Source organism: Triturus cristatus, chromosome 5_2 (assembly GCF_964204655.1).
Source record: "Triturus cristatus chromosome 5_2, aTriCri1.1, whole genome shotgun sequence".
Taxonomy (NCBI): domain Eukaryota; kingdom Metazoa; phylum Chordata; class Amphibia; order Caudata; family Salamandridae; genus Triturus; species Triturus cristatus.
This window is the reverse complement of record NC_140588.1, coordinates 378,491,550-378,511,833: the sequence shown is the minus strand read 5'-3', so window position 1 is coordinate 378,511,833 and position 20,284 is coordinate 378,491,550.

Below are 20,284 nucleotides of genomic sequence, written 5' to 3'. Positions count from 1 at the left end.
CATTACAAAACAAATAAATACAATTTATCCAGCAATAATGAGAGAAAAGTCTAAAAGGAATCAGAAGCAGAGAAATTATGAGGATGAGGCTGCAAGAAAAACGGACACTGAAAGTGATTCAGGGGATAACATTTTAGATGATTTGTTGTTCTCACGTCCACTGCCACATGAGGCTCCCATGACAGTAACAGAGGGTGTTACAACCACTAGTGCCTCAGTTGTTACAGCTCCTGATGACCTGAATATAATTCAGATTGAGAGACCACCTTCAGTACTTTTGCAAGTGCCCCAGTTGAAATCTGCTTTCATGGAACATTGAATACTTAAAAGCATTTCTAGAGCAGAGAGAAAGTCTCTGTCATAACCCAGCACTGGGAATGCCTTATTACAGTAACATGTTCACATTGTTTTGTAGTAAGATGTAGGGCTGAACTCATTTAGTGCTTACTCTGTCACATGGAGATTCCTGAAGACCTGGGGTGGATTTTTTTACTACTCTTGACCTTGTTGCAGCAGGACTTCCTGGCTGCCTTACAGCAGTTGTGGAGGTTGGTGTCAGTACTGAGAGAAGTGAGAGCATAGTGATTGGACACCTCTTACAGTGATGGTCATTCACTCTGTAGAAATATTGCTCACTTGTACCAAAACCCAGTATTTGACAAACAGCAGACTTACAAAGTATATTATATAGTTAATTCTTGCTGCAGAAAATATAATTTTAAAAAGGTGTGAAAGACTCAATCCGGCTACATTGTTACATTTGCCTGAAAATTAAATTGATGGACATGAATGCCTTGATGTTACAGATTGCTATACCAAGCCAAGACCATATATTAAAGATGAATCTCTTGATGAGCCTGATTATGTCATTTTTGGACAGCTCATGTTTATGAAACAACAAAGGGACTTTGAGAGCACCTTATGCTGTTTGCATGAATCGGGAAGTAGTGGAAGCCTCCTGACATCGAGGTGCTACCTCTCCCAAGTGGTGGAATTGAGCCCCCTTATACGAGCATGCAATCTTTCTGCTCAATTGGGAGTGACTATATTTACAAAAAGTATGGCTTTGGCGTGGTCCCTGACTTTGAGCACTTGTGGTCATAGAGGAGATTGATGACATCATCTGGATCACCCATACGAAACAGAATATGTGATGAAAAAATTAGAAGCTTTACAATTGCCACAAGAAATTGCCATAGTTAAATGTTGAGCCCACAGAAGTGGCAATGATTAAGTCACAGTTGTAAATAGATATAACAATGAAGTTGCACAGTATTGTGTGATTGATGCATGTGCATTTAACTGAGAAAAAAGATTACAGGTATAAGTCTCGGAGGCAGAAGAGCAATGATGGATCAGAGCAGGATGTGTTAAAAATGCAAACGACAGTTGAGTTTCAGCATATCGAAGACCAGCGTTGCCAGATAGCCTGTTGTTTCCCATGACACAACATTTCCATGGTGATACACACATTGGGTGGGAAAAAATGGTTGTTTAGACAAAACTGGTTTAATGATTCTCTCTGATTCAGAGCTGAAGAGCTATGCCATAGGAGTGTGACATGTCAACTGATGATTATAAGGAGGAGAGCCACTGCAACAATAAGCCACATAGGAAGATAAGGAAGACCCTTTAACAGGATTCAGACTGAGGGACCCATTTTAACAATGAGGTCTTTAGAATGCTGTGCTTAGCCCTCCAAGTGGAACAGATATTGCATTGTAGGTAACGTCCGGAAGTTTCAAGGTTAGTTGAACAGCTAATTGGGATGCTGAAATGACATTTGCCCAAACTCTGTACATCTACCTCACTGAAATGGTCGGATGCTTTACCATTGGTGTTGATGAGCCTTCAAAACACTCCTGACAGGAGGAATGGATTATCTCCTCACAAAATTCTCATGGGACGTGCTATGTGACTGCAAAATGCGCTTGAAAACATCACAGATGACATGGTGCTCAACTACTGTAGAGGATTAGCTGATGTGGTACATTAAGTTTCTCACCAGGTTGGAGCTGCTACTGTCAGTCCAAACCAGGAGCAGTGCCACAATCTTGACCCTGCAGACTTGTTGAAAACTAAAACGGCGATATGATTAAGCATTTACTAAAGACATGTATTCTCCTTTCTTAGAACATGTTTCTTGTCTTATGTTGACTAATGCCTGGACTCCATTTTGTATTGTCATGTCTCCACGTGCTTCGCACAAGAAGAGTCCTTCCTTCTTGTTAGTTGCTCTTGTAATCTGCCTAGTAACAGTCTATAAATAGCTCCTTTGTCCGTCTGGCGCATGCCCAGACTTGACCACATCTGTTATCAGTTAGTCCTTGCTTGACCATGTTTTCGCGGGCTCAGGAAATTGCTGTCCCCGCCCACATATTGATTCTGTATCGAAAATGTCCATAAAAGGTAAAGAACTTTGCCTCATGTTGTATCCACCCACTTATGAGCCCCTCTGTTGTGTATAAAAGGGGACCGTGTACTTTGTGCTACTCTATGCAATACTGAAGAGTGTTGTATAGGTTGTAGGACCACTCTTAAGGGTTAATAAACTTTGTCTTTGTATTTGCAGCTTCCGTGCCAACTTCCTTCTAACTTTTGTTACAGGAGAGCGAACCCTTGTATTCTGCGGGCCTAGCTGGGGCCTGTATTCTTCAATTGGCGCCCGTCACGTGGGGCTCATCGGCGACTCGGATGCTCGAAGGACTGGTCGTGACGAAGGTGAGGAATTTGGCCGGGGATTTGATCACTGCCAGCGGCATTTTTAGTCCTGGCATCCCGAGGTTTCTTCCTTCCCTTCCGAACTGACCTTCTGGGTGGCGCCGGTCCTCGACTGAGACCTCTTCTGTCGGTTTGCCGCGACAGCCGTTTGGGCGAATTTTGGAACTTGGCAGTTGGAATCTGGACACTCTTGATTGGTAAGAACCGTTGTACGGTGCTTGCTCTGAGTTTTGAAGCCTGGGTTGGCTATTTGAGTTTGATTTGTGATGACCGGTCATATTTTGTATTGATTACTGTGAGAATATATGCGTTGCAACACATATAGGCAGGTAATGTGGAGATATTTCTCCGGAGTTGTGTAAATCTGAACGGCGCAAAGTTTAAGTGCCATTTTTGATAATACTGCATATTTTGCATTATTTTTGAGCATGCCTGCTCTTAGCGCACTCCGTAAGTGGTGCTGCTGTTTTGGAAACCAGTTAAATCTCGAGGAATCTGCTCCAGCCCCCCCAGAGGGGACTCCTAATAGGGAGATGTATGTGAGGCATGGTCTTTCCTCTATAATGTACAGCACAGTGTGGAGGAAATACACCAAAAAGGATCCTGAGTTGCGATGGCCTTTGTATGGATCGTTTGATATGCGTAAGATTGAGTATGTGGAACAGTGTATGTGTAAGCGGCGTGCTCGGCAAGACATGTTTGAATGTGTACGGTTATGGGTGAAGGAAGTGCGTGAACGAGAGAAACGTGAGAAAGCGCTGTTTGATAAAGAGCAACGGAAAAATGATCATGTGAGAGCGCAGGAAGCGAAGCGTCGGGAAGAAAGAGAACTGGCGGAGAAACAAGAGAAAGAGCGTAGGTTGCAAGTCTCAGGTCAATATGCTGTCCGCCAGCCACTTTATCCTGTCCTTACTAATCTTGAAGATGATTTTTATTTATTAGATCGCTCTCCGCCCCCTTATGTTGGCGCGTCCGCCCCGAGATCGCAGGATTCTGGATCGGTATCGGATAAGGTAGACACGCGGTCCATGTTATCAGTTGAGCGTATGGGTGAGCTTCGGAATATTTCTTTGCGTGCGCTTAAAGGCAAGCTATCCCTTGCTGAAGTGTTGGAATCTTTGGGAAGTTGGCAGGATAGAGAGAAGTTGTATTTTGCGGCAACTTTTTCTGATGAAGTGATTACTGCCTTTCGGAAATATTCTGATGTTTTCGAGCCTGATGCTGTAGTTTTAGATGCTAAAGCATTACGTAACGGTACTTTTTCTCCCTCTAAGGTACCCGATGCGGTCCGACGGCTGTTTGCATTGCGAGACGCAGCGTCTGAACTTAGCCTCTTCAGTGCCCATGACGAGCTGGACTCGTCATGGGCCGCGGTAGCGCTGTGCCCATGACGAGTCCAGCTCGTCATAGACCCTGCCCGCTAATGCAACGGCCGGCACAGGGTGGGGAAAGGGGCGGGCACTGAAGGGGTTAAAGAGAGAGCGCGCCTAAAGGCAGGGGAGACGGAGCAATCGGATTCCCGTACCGGCGGCGACCAACCATCTACCTCCCATTCAGATAAGAGTGAACTAGTGCATGCTAAACCGATGCGAGAGGCGGCACCTTTGTATGTTCCTCCTAAAGGAGCAGGAACTAGTTCAGACATGTCTTCCCCTGATGCTAGGGGATATTTTGTGTATAATTGGGTTTATACTCCCTGGCATAGGGCTGATGTTATGGCATTAAAGAATGCATTGCCTGACCCCCGCAAGAATCCAGCGGCCTTTTATGAAGAGGTCGAAGGGGCTTTGAATTCTTGTACTATGACTTTAGCGGATATAGATTTGTTCTTTGGGCTTATTTTACCACCGGATATGTGGCGATCTGTGCGGAAGGTGGATGATCAAGCCGCTTTTAAGGCCAAATGGTCTGAGATTGAGGATGTGGATAGGGAGAGAAAACCCGCGAAAAAACCACCCCAGCTTATTTTAGATCTTCCCACTGCTATTTTGACTAAATTGAAAACAATTATCCCCCCTAAAAAGATTGATTGGAATATGTTAGCCTCGTGTAAACAGAAGGTTGACGAATCAGTCTCAGACTTCTTTACACGTTTTGAGGAGACATTTCATGATTTCAGTGGTCAGTCACTTACGGATGATACGGGTCGACATCTTTTTGTCGATAAATATGTGGCGAATTTATTACCGGGAATAGCAGCTCGTTTAAAAGCGAGTGAAAGTTCTTGGTCTACCTCGTCTCCAGCATCCCTCCTGACTATGGCTCAGTATTACGAGCGTCAGGAACAAGAAGCGAAGGGGCATGAGGAGAAGAAATCGAAAGATTTGAAAACTAAGGTGATGTTAGCACAAGTGTATGGTCCGCCTCGTCGGGGTGTCGACAGAGGTAGAGGAGGATTCTATGGTCCCCCTTCCGTTCGGTCAGATGTTAATAGAAATCAATGTGCGTATTGTAAACAGTCGGGTCATTGGGCTAGAGATTGTCCGGTATTATATGCATCTCGTCAGGGACCTGATCAGAGACCACCGAGAGGTAGAGGGGGCTTTTCGAATTTCAGAGGGAATTCCAATGATCGTGCTCGATTTGACTCTAACGTGCAGCAACGAGATAGACTTAATGTATTTGATCGACAAAATCAGTATCAAATGTCTGGGAATGACCGCCCTGGGTACTATGATTCGCAGCATGCATAGGATTGCGTTGGATGGGGGTTGGAATCAGTTGAAGTACCGGTTGATCAGAAGGGTCCTTATGTTTCAGCAAGCGTTTTGGGTTCTACTGATCGGTTCCTAGTTGATACCGGAGCTACTCGCAGTGCACTGTCCAAACAATTGGTTCCGAGGGCTCCCCCATCTGGCTTAATGGTTACATCGGTAGGGTTTGATAGTACACTCTCTCGCAGCCCTCTTTCTCGACCCCTTGCCTTCCATGTTGATCACTTTTCTGCACCCTGTCCGTTTTTGCTCGCCCCGAACACGCCCGACAACATTATGGGTCTTGATATGCTTAAGCACTTTAGGGCTACGATCCGCTGCTCCCCTACTGGAGTACGTGTGATATTAAACGATAATCACCCCTTGACAGACCGGATGTGTGTGGTTGCGGAGGATACTGCATTAGCTTCCCTCCCTCATTCTTTGTGGGCCACTTCGGATACTGATGTGGGACAGATGGTGATTCCGCCTGTCCACATTAGTGTCCAGGAGGGTGCGGTGTTACCTCGCCTCCCTCTGTATCGTATTTCCCAGGAGGGGGAGGAGGCACTCATACAGATTGTCCAGGATTTGATTAAGGTGGGAGTAGTGGAGGAAGTTCCCTATAATGTTTGCAACAGTCCTATTTTACCCATTTTGAAGAAAGATACCGATACCAGGGTTTATCGTTTTATCATTGACTTAAGGGAAGTGAATAAGATAGTGATACCTCAGTATCCAGTGGTTTCTGATATCACGACGTTACTCACTTTGGTCCCGCCAACGGCGACCACGTTTTCAGTCATTGATTTGAAAAATGCTTTCTTTTCGATTCCTATTCATCCTGATAGCCGATATCTTTTCGGCTTCCCTTTGAATAATAGGTCTTATAGATTTTGTAGAGTCCCTCAGGGTTATACAGAGAGCCCTAGTATTTACAGTCAAGCATTGAAAAGGCAATTGGATTCCTTTGTTCTGCCTGAGGGTGTCGCCCTCATACAATATGTCGATGACATCTTGTTGTCGGCTGACACTCCTGAGCTGTGTGAGCAGACTACGTTATCTTTGCTTTCCTTTTTGGCATTTCACAATCACAAAGTGTCGAGGAAGAAATTGCAATTCTGTAGACCAAAGGTGACTTATTTGGGTCACCTTTTGTCTAAGGAGGGGCGTGCACTCACACCAGATCGTATTCAAGCAATTTTGGACACGCCGGTACCTTCCACACAGAAGGATGTGCGTGCATTTTTGGGTCTTGCCTCTTTCTGTAGGCAATGGATATTGGGGTTCTCACACATAGCTAAGCCATTGTTAGCACTTTTGACAAAAGACACTCCGATTCCTCTTCCCTGGTCAAATGAGTGTGAAATTTCTTCCAGCAATTACGGCAAGCCCTTTGTTCAGCACCAGTGTTAGGTACCCCTGATTATACGAAGCCCTTTTCACTGTATGTGCATGAGAAAGATGGATGTGCATTATCAGTTTTAGTGCAGATGCACGGCGACAAGCAGCGCCCTTGTGCATATTTTTCGGCTGTACTTGATCCTGTTGCCCGAGCATTACCAGGGTGTTTTCGCTCGGTTGCGGCGACAGCTGTGTCAATACGCCAAAGCGAGGGAATCGTGTTATCTCACAAATTGTTGGTATTAGTTCCCCATGCTGTGGATGCCCTGCTTAATCAGACAAAGACGGAGCATTTGACCAGTGCTCGTTTAACGGGATATGAGTTGACGCTTTTGGCTCCTCATATTACGTTAAAGAGGTGTGCAACATTAAATCCAGCCACATTGTTGCCGTTCCCGGCAACTCAGTCTGAAGCACGGAAAGCACATGATTATATTCTTGTAACTGAGGAACAGACAAAGGGTCGTATTGATCTCCAGGATACGCCCTTTACAGATGTAGATGGAGAACTGTGGGTGGACGGATCATGCTTGAAGCTACCAGATAGTACGACTTCAGCAGCGTATGCAATTACCACATTACAAACAATAGTGGAGACGGCACGCATACCGCAGAAATCAGCTCAAGCAGCGGAACTGATAGCATTAACACGAGCATGTGAGCTCAGTGCAGGATTGTGTGTGAATGTTTATACAGATAGCCGCTATGCCTTCGGAGTAGCGCACGATTTCGGCCTACTCTGGAAGGAGAGAGGGTTTCTAACGTCACATGGAACCCAGATAATGTATGGGGAGTTAGTTCACAACCTTTTGACTGCATTAACATATCCAAAGAAGATTGCTATAGTTAAATGTAGTGCCCATAAGAAGGTGGTTGATAAAGTGGGAGAAGGGAATGCTTTAGCAGACCGGGTGGCACGAGAGACTGCGATGCAGCCTGGTGCTACTGCAATGTATGTTGTGAAATCGCAGACAGAAAGATGGCACGATGCCAGGAGAGAAGTGTTGGAGATACAGAGGACCGCTTCCGATAAGGAACGGGAGCAATGGTCCAATGATGGAGAATTAGATGATGAAGAATGTTGGAGAAGTAAGCAGATGGATAAATGGAAGTTACCCACAGCCTTCGTACAACCTATGGTTCAGATGGCACATGGACTAGCGCATGTCGGAGCTTCCGCAATTGTCAAATTACTCACACGAGTTTGGGAGCATCCGGAGATCGCTAGTACGACAAAAAGGGTAGTGCAGACCTGTATGATTTGCCTAAGGTACAACCCAGGAAAAGGTACACGAACTCCAGCAGGAGGATTTGCAACACCTACTGCACCCTTCGAGGTTTTACAGATGGATTACATTCAGCTTGAGCGCTGTAACAATCTGAAGTATGTTCTAGTAGTGGTTTGTGCCTTCAGTAAATGGGTGGAGGCATACCCTACGAAAGACAATACTGCAATGACTACAGCCAAGATGCTATTGAAGGAGTTTTTCCCTCGATATGGTGTTTGCAGATTGTTGTGGAGTGATAACGGACCTCATTTTATAGCAGACGTTATCAAGTATGTCCTGAAAGGCCTAGGCATTACTCAGAAGTTCCATGCAGTGTTTCACCCACAGTCTGCGGGACTGGTTGAGAAATATAACGGTACTTTGAAGCTTAAGATTGCGAAGATCCAAGCTTCGACTTCTTTGACTTGGCCAGATGCTTTACCGCTGGCATTATTGTCAATTAGATCGATACCGCATTTTCGAACCGGTCTCACACCCTACGAGATTGTGTTTGGATGTCCAATGAATATTTGGGGTCCACCAAAACCGGAGTTAATATATGATGTACCTTGTGTAATGATGAGTGATTATCTGGCACAGTTAACGGATAATTTGGTTTCTATTCATCAACAGGTTCGAGAAGCGCTCCCTGATCGGTCCACAGGTGAAGGTCATAACCTCCGACCTGGCGATCAGGTTATGATTAAGGTATTCGAAAGGACGAACAGTCTGGAACCGAGATGGGTTGGTCCTGAGCAAGTCTTGCTCGCAACGAGGAGAGCTGTGCGAGTTTCCAATCGGAAGAAATGGATCCACTCCTTGCACTGTCGTAAAGTGCCGCCTGGATTGGTGGACCCTGCTGTGCTGACCGACCATCGAGAAATCCTGACTGCGGAGAAAGGCCGTGCTGTGGAACCGAACGACACCGAGGAGCTCTTCCCGGACCAAGCGATCCCTGGAGGAGGGAGATATCATCTTCGGCCGAGGAAGTGATTTTCCTTTTTCTGTACCCACATACGTTGTCAGAAAGGCCCTTAGGTTAGTGAAACGGAGAGCCAATGAGGCAAGGGGGGGGGATCAGCCCTGCATTAGTGTAGTGACACCCGTCTTGGCCCGCTGGTATAGAAATCAATGGCTGCCTAAGGGGAAGAGTTCTGACAACCTTTTAGTTTCAGGAAGATATTGACTTTTTACTGCAAGATGGAAAATAAGAAGATTCTTTGTGCGACAAGCTTTATTATCATTGTAGCTATTGTTGGTATAACCACGTGGTTTGTTGAGGATGTGACTCCTGCCCGTGAGTTGCTTGTTTTGACCACTCCAGTGCCTGAGGAGCACTACTTTTATACCCTTCCGTATCAAGAATTGAAGCATCGTCAGTCTTATTTGAATAACACTTTCATCCAGATGCTGCATCATACCCATGTTGCTACGAATGCTACGAACTGTTGGATATGTGGTATGATGCCAGCTCATCAGAAGAAAGGAGGAACGCCGTTCATACCTCTTCCTTTCTCTCATAATGGCTCTTGTAGAGCATGGTATACTTTGCTTTTTGCCACAAGGAAACCTACAGTGGGACGATTACTTTTCAGACTTAATAGGGAATGTCATCAAGATAAAGATGGCTATCCACAAGCGAATGGGACAATATGGGAATGGGAAGAATATCGACCAGACAATGAATCGATTCCCTACATTTTCACGAACACCAGAGACACTGCAGGGAAAGAGCGCTTTGTGATTCAAGTGGCACAAGCTCAAGCGGACCTGTGTGTCCAGAGTGTGGGTCATATTCCTGTTGGTGTTAGTGATTGTATTATTGTTCTGAATATAGATGGACTAAATAATAGTACTTTCTTAGCCTCCCATAATACATACTTCGTATGTGGGAATAAGGGTTATTATCGCTTACCAGCCGGCTGGTCCGGAGTATGTTATGTAGCGTTTTTATTACCTCCTGTATTTTTAGCACCCGCATCCTATCATAAAGATTTGAAGTTGTTGAATAATGTGACTGTAAATAGGTATAAACGTACTCTATCCATTGATGATGTTGATCAAACTGATACTAGCCTACAGCAGTATGTTGATTTTAACTTAGGATTGTTTTTCTTTGTTGGAGCTGCCCTAAATAGTAGGAAGGTTCGAAGATTGACAAGAGTCGTAGAGGCTGTGACGAATCAAACCGCTGCTGCTCTTGGGAATCTTACGGAAGAATTACAAATTACTAGAATCGTTGCATTACAGAATCGTATGGTATTAGATGTTATGTTAGCTGATAGAGGTGGAGCATGTAAAATTATCGGAAGTAGTTGCTGTGTGTTCATTCCTGATCATACGCCATCAGTTTATAACGCTATTAATAAATTGCATAAAATCGCAGCTGAGATTCATACAGAAAATGGCACTTGGTCCTTTTCTGGATGGTTTTGGGCATTGATCACTACATGGGGATGGAAGGTTTTAACTGGTCTCTGCATTATTGTAGCAGTCCTGTTTTCCTGTTGCATCTGTGTCCAGTGTGGTCCTTTACTCTGTTCTCTATGTGTGTCATTTTGTATTCCTGATAAGAAAGCTATTGCCAATGTCACCCATCAGAAACATTTAACCAAAGAGGTGGAAGAGATGATGAAAATTGACATATATGATGATTATCCTAATAAGCCGAATGTCTTCAGTAAATGCTGAAAGGGTCGTCTGTTGAAAACTAAAACGGCGATATGATTAAGCATTTACTAAAGACATGTATTCTCCTTTCTTAGAACATGTTTCTTGTCTTCTGTTGACTAATGCCTGGACTCCATTTTGTATTGTCATGTCTCCACGTGCTTCGCACGAGAAGGGTCCTTCCTTCTTGTTAGTTGCTCTTGTAATCTGCCTAGTAACAGTCTATAAATAGCTCCTTTGTCCGTCTGGCGCATGCCCAGACTTGACCACATCTGTTATCAGTTAGTCCTTGCTTGACCATGTTTTCGCGGGCTCAGGAAATTGCTGTCCCCGCCCACATATTGATTCTGTATCGAAAATGTCCATAAAAGGTAAAGAACTTTGCCTCATGTTGTATCCACCCACTTATGAGCCCCTCTGTTGTGTATAAAAGGGGACCGTGTACGCAAGTTCTTTGTGCTACTCTATGCAATACTGAAGAGTGTTGTATAGGTTGTAGGACCACCCTTAAGGGTTAATAAACTTTGTCTTTGTATTTGCAGCTTCCGTGCCAACTTCCTTCTAACTTTTGTTACAGGAGAGCGAACCCTTGTATTCTGCGGGCCTAGCTGGGGCCTGTATTCTTCAGACTGGGTTTTGATGAAGAAGCACGTTCAGAATTCTTGTTTGGAGCTGAGGTGGAAAGGCCCCTACCAGTTGATCCTAATCACCAACACTGCTGTGAAATCTGATGGGATACCTAATTTGCCGCTTGTTTCTCACACCCAGAGAATGAGAAGTCTATTTGAAGAAGTGGTGTTCTTTGAGCCAAGTCTGAGACTTCCTGTGTCCATACATCCTGAAGGACCACTGGGGAGGGGGGTGAAGTACATCAAATGTCTCACCTGGTCAAGTTCCTGAAATCTCAGAATGTGGTGTGGAAATACCCACTGAAAATGAAGAACTGAGAGCTGAAAATAGAGGAACTGCTGCATTGTCACCAGAGAAATCAAATTATCCTGATAAAGGAACCCGTGTCAGAAGAGAAAGACTCCTCTGGAGATCGGAATGACCAAACAGTAGGAGGCAATTGAGTTCTAGTGTATCAGTTAGAAGCTTACTGCAAACCATCACCGAAGAAACAGAATCTAGTGGTATAAATCAGTCAGATCAACAGACTCCAAGGGGATCCAAGAGGGCAAGAATACCTTGTCACAGGTATTCTGCACCCAAATGGACGTACTGCATAGAGAATGTGCCTGCCGCAGTAGACCAAATCATAATGGACTGAGATCAAAATCATTTGAGCCTCCATGACATGCCACACTAAAACAGCATTTGGTTTGAAATTCCTGAAACAATATTACAAACAAGACTTGACAATCACTATTTAGTGAATTCAAAACTGGAAGATCTGCTACAACAAATGATGAACTGTGCCTAAATCAAACTATGAAAGGCTGTGATAAACGATCATGACAATTGTTCTCTAACAAAGACAAAAAAAGGAAGAATTCCCTAGGGCCAAGCTTTCAGAAGTAGAGGAGAGTTAACACATAGAAGAAGACAAAGCAGGGCTCGGTATTTTTCACAAAGACTATTGTACAAAAGCTGAATGAAATAACTGCAATCTAATTCTTGAACGTTTTGCTCATTTTGCACAAGAAGAAATGTACGCAGACTATGGAGCCTGCCTTCTGCTATATTCTGTTAAAGATCTGACTACAGACAAATGCGTGTCCTTCCCAAGGCTAAGTTTAGAACAGTCATTATTCTCACATTAATAACTGTTGGGCTAGCATTTATAGGTCTTCTGGTTGGAGTTATTTTACCCCAGAAGCAGAAACATTTAGATCTGCATCTCCACATACAACACATGCACACACGATAGATGAGAATACATTAAAGGCTTAATTTATATATGTATTAAAATAAGATTTCCCAACAATGTTTATTCAACACTAGTTCATGAATACATCCAAGCTTTAGACCCTAAGAATTGCTATGTTTGCACGCACTTACCTTCTTCAGCCGCACATGTGACATATCACCACATCCCACTCTAATACGCAATTACATGTAGTATATTGCTTTGTATATTTTATAGACAGGAATGTTCTGTATATTATTTTTCCAATTATGACATGATTCTTTCTACAGCTCCCCTTCAGAAAAGAAAAGAATGAATCCTCATCCCCAATCTAAGGATATAGAAGTTACATACTATTTTTTAGGTCCCCTACAATTATAGACACTGTCAAGGCATACGCAAAACATGTAACCTGCTTAATGAGACCATTAGAAAACACATTTATTTTGGCATAGAAGAAAGAAGAGCTCATAAGTTACACACGGATGAAGATGTTTTAATCCCTTATGCGCGTCAGACGACCGGGAGCCGTCCGAAGTCACGGTGGGCATGTGCGTGGGATGGCTCCCTAGCACCCACCCACAGGGGAAGCACTGGCGCTCCCTCGTGGGCTGCCCTCAAAGCTGCCCCCACCCGCGATGACAGTGGAAGCCCTTCCGCTTCCCCCTGCCCCCCACCTCATCATGTAATGACATCAGCGCGCCTCGTGCGCTGATGTCATTACAATATACCAGACGCGCTGGAAACCATTTGCTTCCAGTGCGTCCAGCGAGGAAGAGGTAAGTTTGTCCTCAGAGAGGGTGGGGGGGATTTTAAAAAGGTGTCAGAGGAAAAGAAAGTGTTTTCCCTTCCTTCAATGTCTTTTTAAACATTCCTGCTGCACGATCGCGCATGGGACGCGATCGTGCAGCAGGCATGCTTTTTTTTTTTAAAGGGCCTTTGTCTTGGGGAACGGACCCTTGGGCAAGGGTCGCTTCCATTGGGGACCAACTTTTGTGGATTGGTCTGCCCCCCTTGGGGGGGGGGGCAGATCTATAAAAAAAAATATATTTATATATATATATATATATATATATTCACTGAAAAAACCATAGGTTTCAGGGGCGTTATAGTTAGCTGGACTTTTCACTCGTACAAAACTATAGAAATTCCTCCGTTATAGTTAGTTCAGCTAACTATAACTCGCGCGCCCGCAATGCACTGCTGATGACTTCACATATTACATCACTCATGACATGGTCAGTGACATCACTCATGACATCATAGTTTTATACAAGTGAAAAGTCCAGCTAACTGTAACGCCCCTGAAACCTATGGTTTTTTCAGTGAATTTCTAAGGTTTTTTAAATGCTAATTCCTAACTATAACGTGCCTGAAACCTATGGTTTTTTTCAGTGAATTTCAAAGGTTTTTTAAATGCTAATTTCTAACTATGCCTACAGAGATAGGACATGTGAAGAAAGAAGAAAAAAGGCACAGAAAGGAAAAAAAAAGAAATGCAGAAAGAAGCAACAGAAGTCCTCAAAGAAGAAGAAAAGTGCAGGAAGAAGGATAACGTGCAGAAAGAACAAACAGAAGAGCAGAAAGAAGCCTTGTTGCAAAATCATCCTGTACCCTCAACTTTTTCAGACGGATACTTTTGGTAACTTAGTCTGACTAACTAGTCCTAGAGCCAGTGCTATGTTAAAATACACTCAGAATACAGTGAAAACACCTACATACACTAGGGAACACTATGCGTTGGGGTCCCTCTGTGATTAGCATGACCTCCTCTGTAAGCCCCTAGTATATAATAGGGCAGGGGATTAAAACTACCTCTTAAAACGCGCCACAGGGCATGTTTGCACACGTCACCTCAGGCCCTGTCTCCTCCCTTCCCCACTGTGTAAACACACCCTGTGGCCGTTTTAAGTTGGGAGATTAAGTCCCCTTGAATCCTGAGGGTCCCTAGGGTCCAACTAGATCACTAGGTACCTCCAGTAAGCGCCACAGAGCTGCGTTGCAGAGAGATGTAAAAAGGGGCACGGCCTAGACCACCTCTCTGCAACGCAGCGCAGTGGAGCTTACTGGAAGCACCTGGTGGGCTAGTTGGCCCCCAGCGTCCCTCAGGATTGAAGGGGAATTATTTCCCCAACTTAAAATGCGCCACAGGGCTTGTTTGCACACGTTATCGCAGGCCCCGTCCCCTCCCTTCACCACTGTGTAAAAACACCCTGTCGCCGTTTTTAGTTGGGAGATTAGGTTAATTTGAATCCTGAGGGTCCCTAGGGTCCAACTAGCCCACTAGGTACCTCCAGTAATCGCCACAGAGATGCGTTGCAGAGAGGTGTAAAAGTGGCACGGCCTGGGCCACCTCTCTGCAACGCAGCTCAGTGGCGCTTACTGAAAGCACCCGGTGGGCTAGTTAGCCCCCAGGGGCCCTCAGGATTGAAGGGGAATTATTTCCCCAACTTAAAACACGCCATAGGGCGTGTTTGCACACGTCACCTCAGGCCCCATCCCCTCCCTTCCCCACTGTGTAAACACGCCCTGTGGCCGTTTTTTAAGTTGGGAGATTAAGTCCCCTTGAATCCCGAGGGTCCCTAGGGGCAAAATAGCACACTAGGTACGTCCAGTAAGCGCCATTGCAGAGAGGTGTTAAAAGGGGTACGGCCTGCACCACCTCTCTGCAACGCAGAGCAGTGGCGCTTACTGGAAAAACCTGGTGGGCTAGTTGGCCCCCAGGGTCCCTCAGGATTGAAAGGGAATTATTTCCCCAACCTAAAACGCGCCACAGGGCGTGTTTGCACACGTCATCTCAGGCCCCGTCCCCTCCCTTCACCACTGTGTAAACGCGCCCTGTGGCCATTCTAAGTTGAGAGATTAAGTCCCCTTGAATCCTTAGGGTCCCTAGGGTCAAACTAGCCCACTGGGTACCTCCAGTAAGCGCCACAGAGCTGCGTTGCATAGAGGTGTAAAAAGGGGCGTGACCTCAGAACACCTGTCTGCAACGCAGCTCCCTGGCACATACTGGAGATACCTGTTGGGCTAGTTGGCCCTCAGGGACCCTCAGTATTGAAGTGGAATTAATTCCCCAACTTACAACTGGCCCGGGGGTGCGTTTGCAGAGTGCTGCAAGGAGGGGGCATGGCCTTCGGCGCGATACCGGTCTTTTATTTATTTTATTTTTTTCAGAAGGAGGGCTGTGTGGCCCCCCTTCTTTTTCTAATTTATTGGCCCTGGGGACCCCATCCCCCAGGGCCTGCACCCTAATTTTTTTTGTTGAAAAAAAATAATTTGGCCCTAACAAGGCCTTAATCGGCCCCGGGGACCCCAACCCACGGGTCATGGCCTTTTTGTTTTTTATTCTCTAGAAGGGGGACTGCGTTGCCCCCCTCCTCAGGCCACTTATGGCCCCGGGGACCCCATCCCCCGGTGCCAGCGTTTGTTTTTTATCATTTTAAAAAATATATATTTATAGGATCACCTAGGACATGCTGGACAAACCGTATGTACCTATCACCATGACGATTTGCGTGATACTCATTCAAAGATGACTATGCATACAATGAATCCACGTGGAATGTATTTACACCACTAGTGAAGCTCTGTCGTGTCTGACGCCCCACCGTGCCTAATCCCGGCGCCCCCACCGGTGGGTACTCTCTAAGTAGACACCCTTGTCGTTTATTTATATAAACATGGGTAGCTATTGACGGGCACATTTAATACACACGCACACCAAGCCATTCAAAGGAGATTCGACAAAAATTCAACCAAACTATGCAAGAACCCCCCTCACGGTTAATAAAACACACATCCACCGCCGGATGTGTAATACTTTTTATTTTACTCTCTGGAAAGGAGACGAACCTCACTTGAGAGTCACAGCATTCTCCTGGCTGAGCCCAATGCTGTGTTACACCCACCAGTGCTCGCCGAGTGCCACACACCTCTGTGTTGTATTCCACCAGCTAGTGCGTATGCTATGACACTCTCTAGCCCATGTGCACTGTAACACCACCCCGTGAATATGACATGCCACACTTGCCATCGCACGGGTTATATTGCCCCATCTAACGTGCCTTCCTCGATGCCTATGTTATAACGCACAGCGCTATGCCATACATCTTACAATCTGGGATCCATATCTTTGTCACAGTGCATATGCAATGTTACACTCCCCAGCACATATTTTATATTACAACTTTAGAGACTAGCTAGGTTACACAACACTGCCCTGTGCATATTACACTCCAAGGCGCATATCGCACAGCACGCGCTAGTGCCTGTGCTATCTCGCGCTCTCCAATGAATCTGTCATTGCGCATAATGTATTGCATATTATATTTCACGCCCCGGTTTATCTTATATCACACTTTTTGGTGCATAGTTTATACCATATACTATATCTAGCTTTCATTTTCAATCGTGCTCTCAGGACTATGTTCTATATAACACTGCGTCCACCTACCCTTTTCACAGGCATTACATTTTGTGATGGGGGTGGAGGGTCAGGGGGTGTTTCTACCAAGTGAGCCCGGAGTCATAGTCACAAACGTCCTCTTCTTCCTGAATAAAAGTGAGATTATGCTGCGTACTTGTTCATATTTTAAGTAGTTCGCACAGACACACATTTTAAAAACAATAAAGTTCCTAATACTCACCTTCTCTGAACAGTTAGCTTGCTGCCTCATCCACCTCCTCCCTATCCTCTATTGTCTGAATCCATGGACTAGCCTCCTCCCTCCTGCCATGCATGGTCTGTTGTGCTGCCACTGCCCTCCATTTAGCATGATGTACCAGTCCACTCCTCCTGCCCTCCATTGCCCAATTCTATGGCCCATCATTGACCTCCTGCTTAGCCTCTGTGCTTAGCTTGCTGCCCCTATTCTTCTTCCCCCTGCCCTCTGATGTCTTTGTGCATGCCCCTGCTCCATCCTTTTTGCTCACCATGTTCCATGGACCTGCCACTCCTATCTACTCTGAGTGTTCTGTTGAGCTGCCACTCCCCTCCCACCTGCCTAGCATTGTCAGATGACTGTAACCTGTCCCTGCCACCTCCACCCTGCCTGTCCACATGCCATGCCCCTACCCCGTTCCTCCATGGTCCATTTTACTGCCACACCCTTCTGCCCTCCCTGGTCTGTTGTGCTGCAACTGATCTTCCTGCCTGCCCCGCGTGGTCTGTTGTGAGGCCCCTTCCCCTGAACTCTCTTGTCTGTGCCCAGGTCCTGACCCTCCCTTCTATCCTCCATGGTCCTTTGTGCATGCCCCTGCACCCTCCTTCTTGCCCATCATAGCCATTGTGCTGCCACTAACCCTCCTGCTTGCCATGCACGGTCTTCTGTGCTGCCATGGCCCCTCCCACCTTCCCTGTGTGGTCAGCTAGCTGCCCCTGACCCCCTCCCACCTTCCCTCCTTGGTCTGTGTGTATGCCATCATAGTCTCATTGTTGCTCTCCGTGGTGTGTTTTGCTTCTAGTGCCCATCCTGCCTGACCTCCATGGTCATCTTGCTGCTCCTGCCCTGCCCCCTTGCCCCCAGCCCTCTGTTTCCATGTGCAGACCCCTATTCCCTCCCTCCTAGCTTGTCAGTTCCATTGTAATGCCCCTGATCCGTCCCTCCTGCCCTTTATGGTCTGTTATGCTGCAGCTTTCTCTCCTGTCTGTCCATTATGGTCAGCTAGCTACCATTGCCTCTTTCCCCTCTGTTCACTGTTGTTCATGTGCATGGTCATGTCCCTTCCCTATTGCGTTCTATGGATTGTTGTGCTGTACTCCCATCCCGCATGCCCTGTGTGGTGTATTGTGCTGCTGCAAACCCTGATGCCTGCCCTGTAGGGTCAGTTTGGTGCACCTCTCCATGTCCCTCCTGTCCTCTGTTATCCGAGTCCATGTCCCTACCCTAATTCCTCCTGCCTACCATGATCCAATGTACCATACTTGCGAACATTTTGAACTTGGTAAGAGGGAGATTTTGAAAAAAAAGCTGGGGTATTGATTTTCCCCTTTGAGTTACATTGAAAAAGAGGAGATTGTAGACAGGATACAGATCAAATAAAGCCCATTTGAGCTTAAAAACAATGGACGTTTCCTGGCTGAAGCGGGTCTGTTGGCATGTATGGTTGTACTACCACTGCCTCTTCCTTCTGCCCACAATGGTCTGTTATATTGCCACAGCCTCTCTTGCCAGTCCTGTATTGTTGTTTTGTTGCCCCTGCCTCCCTTTCCACTGCCCTCCATAGTCTGTTGTGCTGCCACTGCGCTTCCTGCCAGCCCAGTGTGGTCAAATTGTTGCCTCTGCACTCTCCTACCTGCCTTCAATTTTCAGAGTCCGTGCCCCTGGCCTCTGCCTCTCAACAGTATCCCAATGAACAACTAGATTGCTAACATTCTATATTTATTATACAAGTGTGGAACGCCTGACATCATTTTGATGTAATCAAAACTGTAATACCTAGAGCATTTCCTTTAGGAATTACATAGATGAGGGGGTTTTATTTGCATCAAAATTATGGTTAGTGCTCTAAAAAACTAAAACGAGGACATATTTTCTGAGTTTTCAAATAGCGACAAAGAACTTTTAAATTACTTGTAATCTTTATGTTTTTTTATCCAGTTGACCACTTGATTAAATGTTGCACCTAGGGGAGAGGATATGGTGTTACTTCCAGTGCTGCAGACTTTGCAACTGGGGAACCAGATTGGAATTTCTGCTTCAACTCAACATTCTGTGATTCTGGTCAAATCACTTAATCTCCCCATGTCTACAACCAAAATGAATTTGATCTTGTGTGATGTAACCAATGCTCATGTAAAGCACTCCAATACCTGACAAGTCTGCACTATATAAAACTGCAAATACACAAAAAATAAGTGTTTTGCACACTTCTGTCATTGGGCTACATGTGGGCTACATCTGGGTGAAATTTTTGCTGCATTTGGGATCTTTTGTCTCTGTTGGCCATCTTGGGAGATTTATTTGTTATGAAGTTTCCTAATTTCCTCATGTACTGCAGTCTCCTCAGTAGGAAATGCTTTCAGTTTCTTACTTTGATTCCATCAAGAAGGTATTCAGATATGTCACACATTTGCCATAAATAATGAATGTTAGCACTGTAGTTGCTCATTAGATCACTGTAGTAAAGCTACTGCTCACCACGGAAGTCTGCTGCTGGTATTAAAAGTGCATGTTTCAGTCTGCATATCAGAATTTTTTAATGAAATAGAAGAGGATTTGAGAAGTCACTCAAAATGTGCCCTAATTTTTCTTTCTTCAGCACTAATCATAATTTCTATGGCAAAATGAACCCCCTCATTTTGTTCCTTTGTAAATTAAATGTTTTAAGTGTTACCACTTTATTCCAATCAAGATGGCTTCAGGTGTGCCATACTTTTGTCATAAGCAAGACTGTTAGCGCTCTAGTTGTTTGTTAGAACACTCTGGGACATTCTGTCATTGGGCTATACTTGGGCTACATCTGGGTGATATTTGGGCTACATTTGGGCTCTTTTGTCTCTGGTGGCCATTTTGGGAGACTTATTTGTTATGAAGTTTCCTAATTTCCTCATTTACTACAGTCTCCTCAGTAGGAAATACTTTCAGTTTTTTACTTTGATTCCATCAAGAAGGCATTCAGATGTGTCACACATTTGCTATAAATTCAGAATCTTAGCACTCTAGTTGCTTATTAGATCA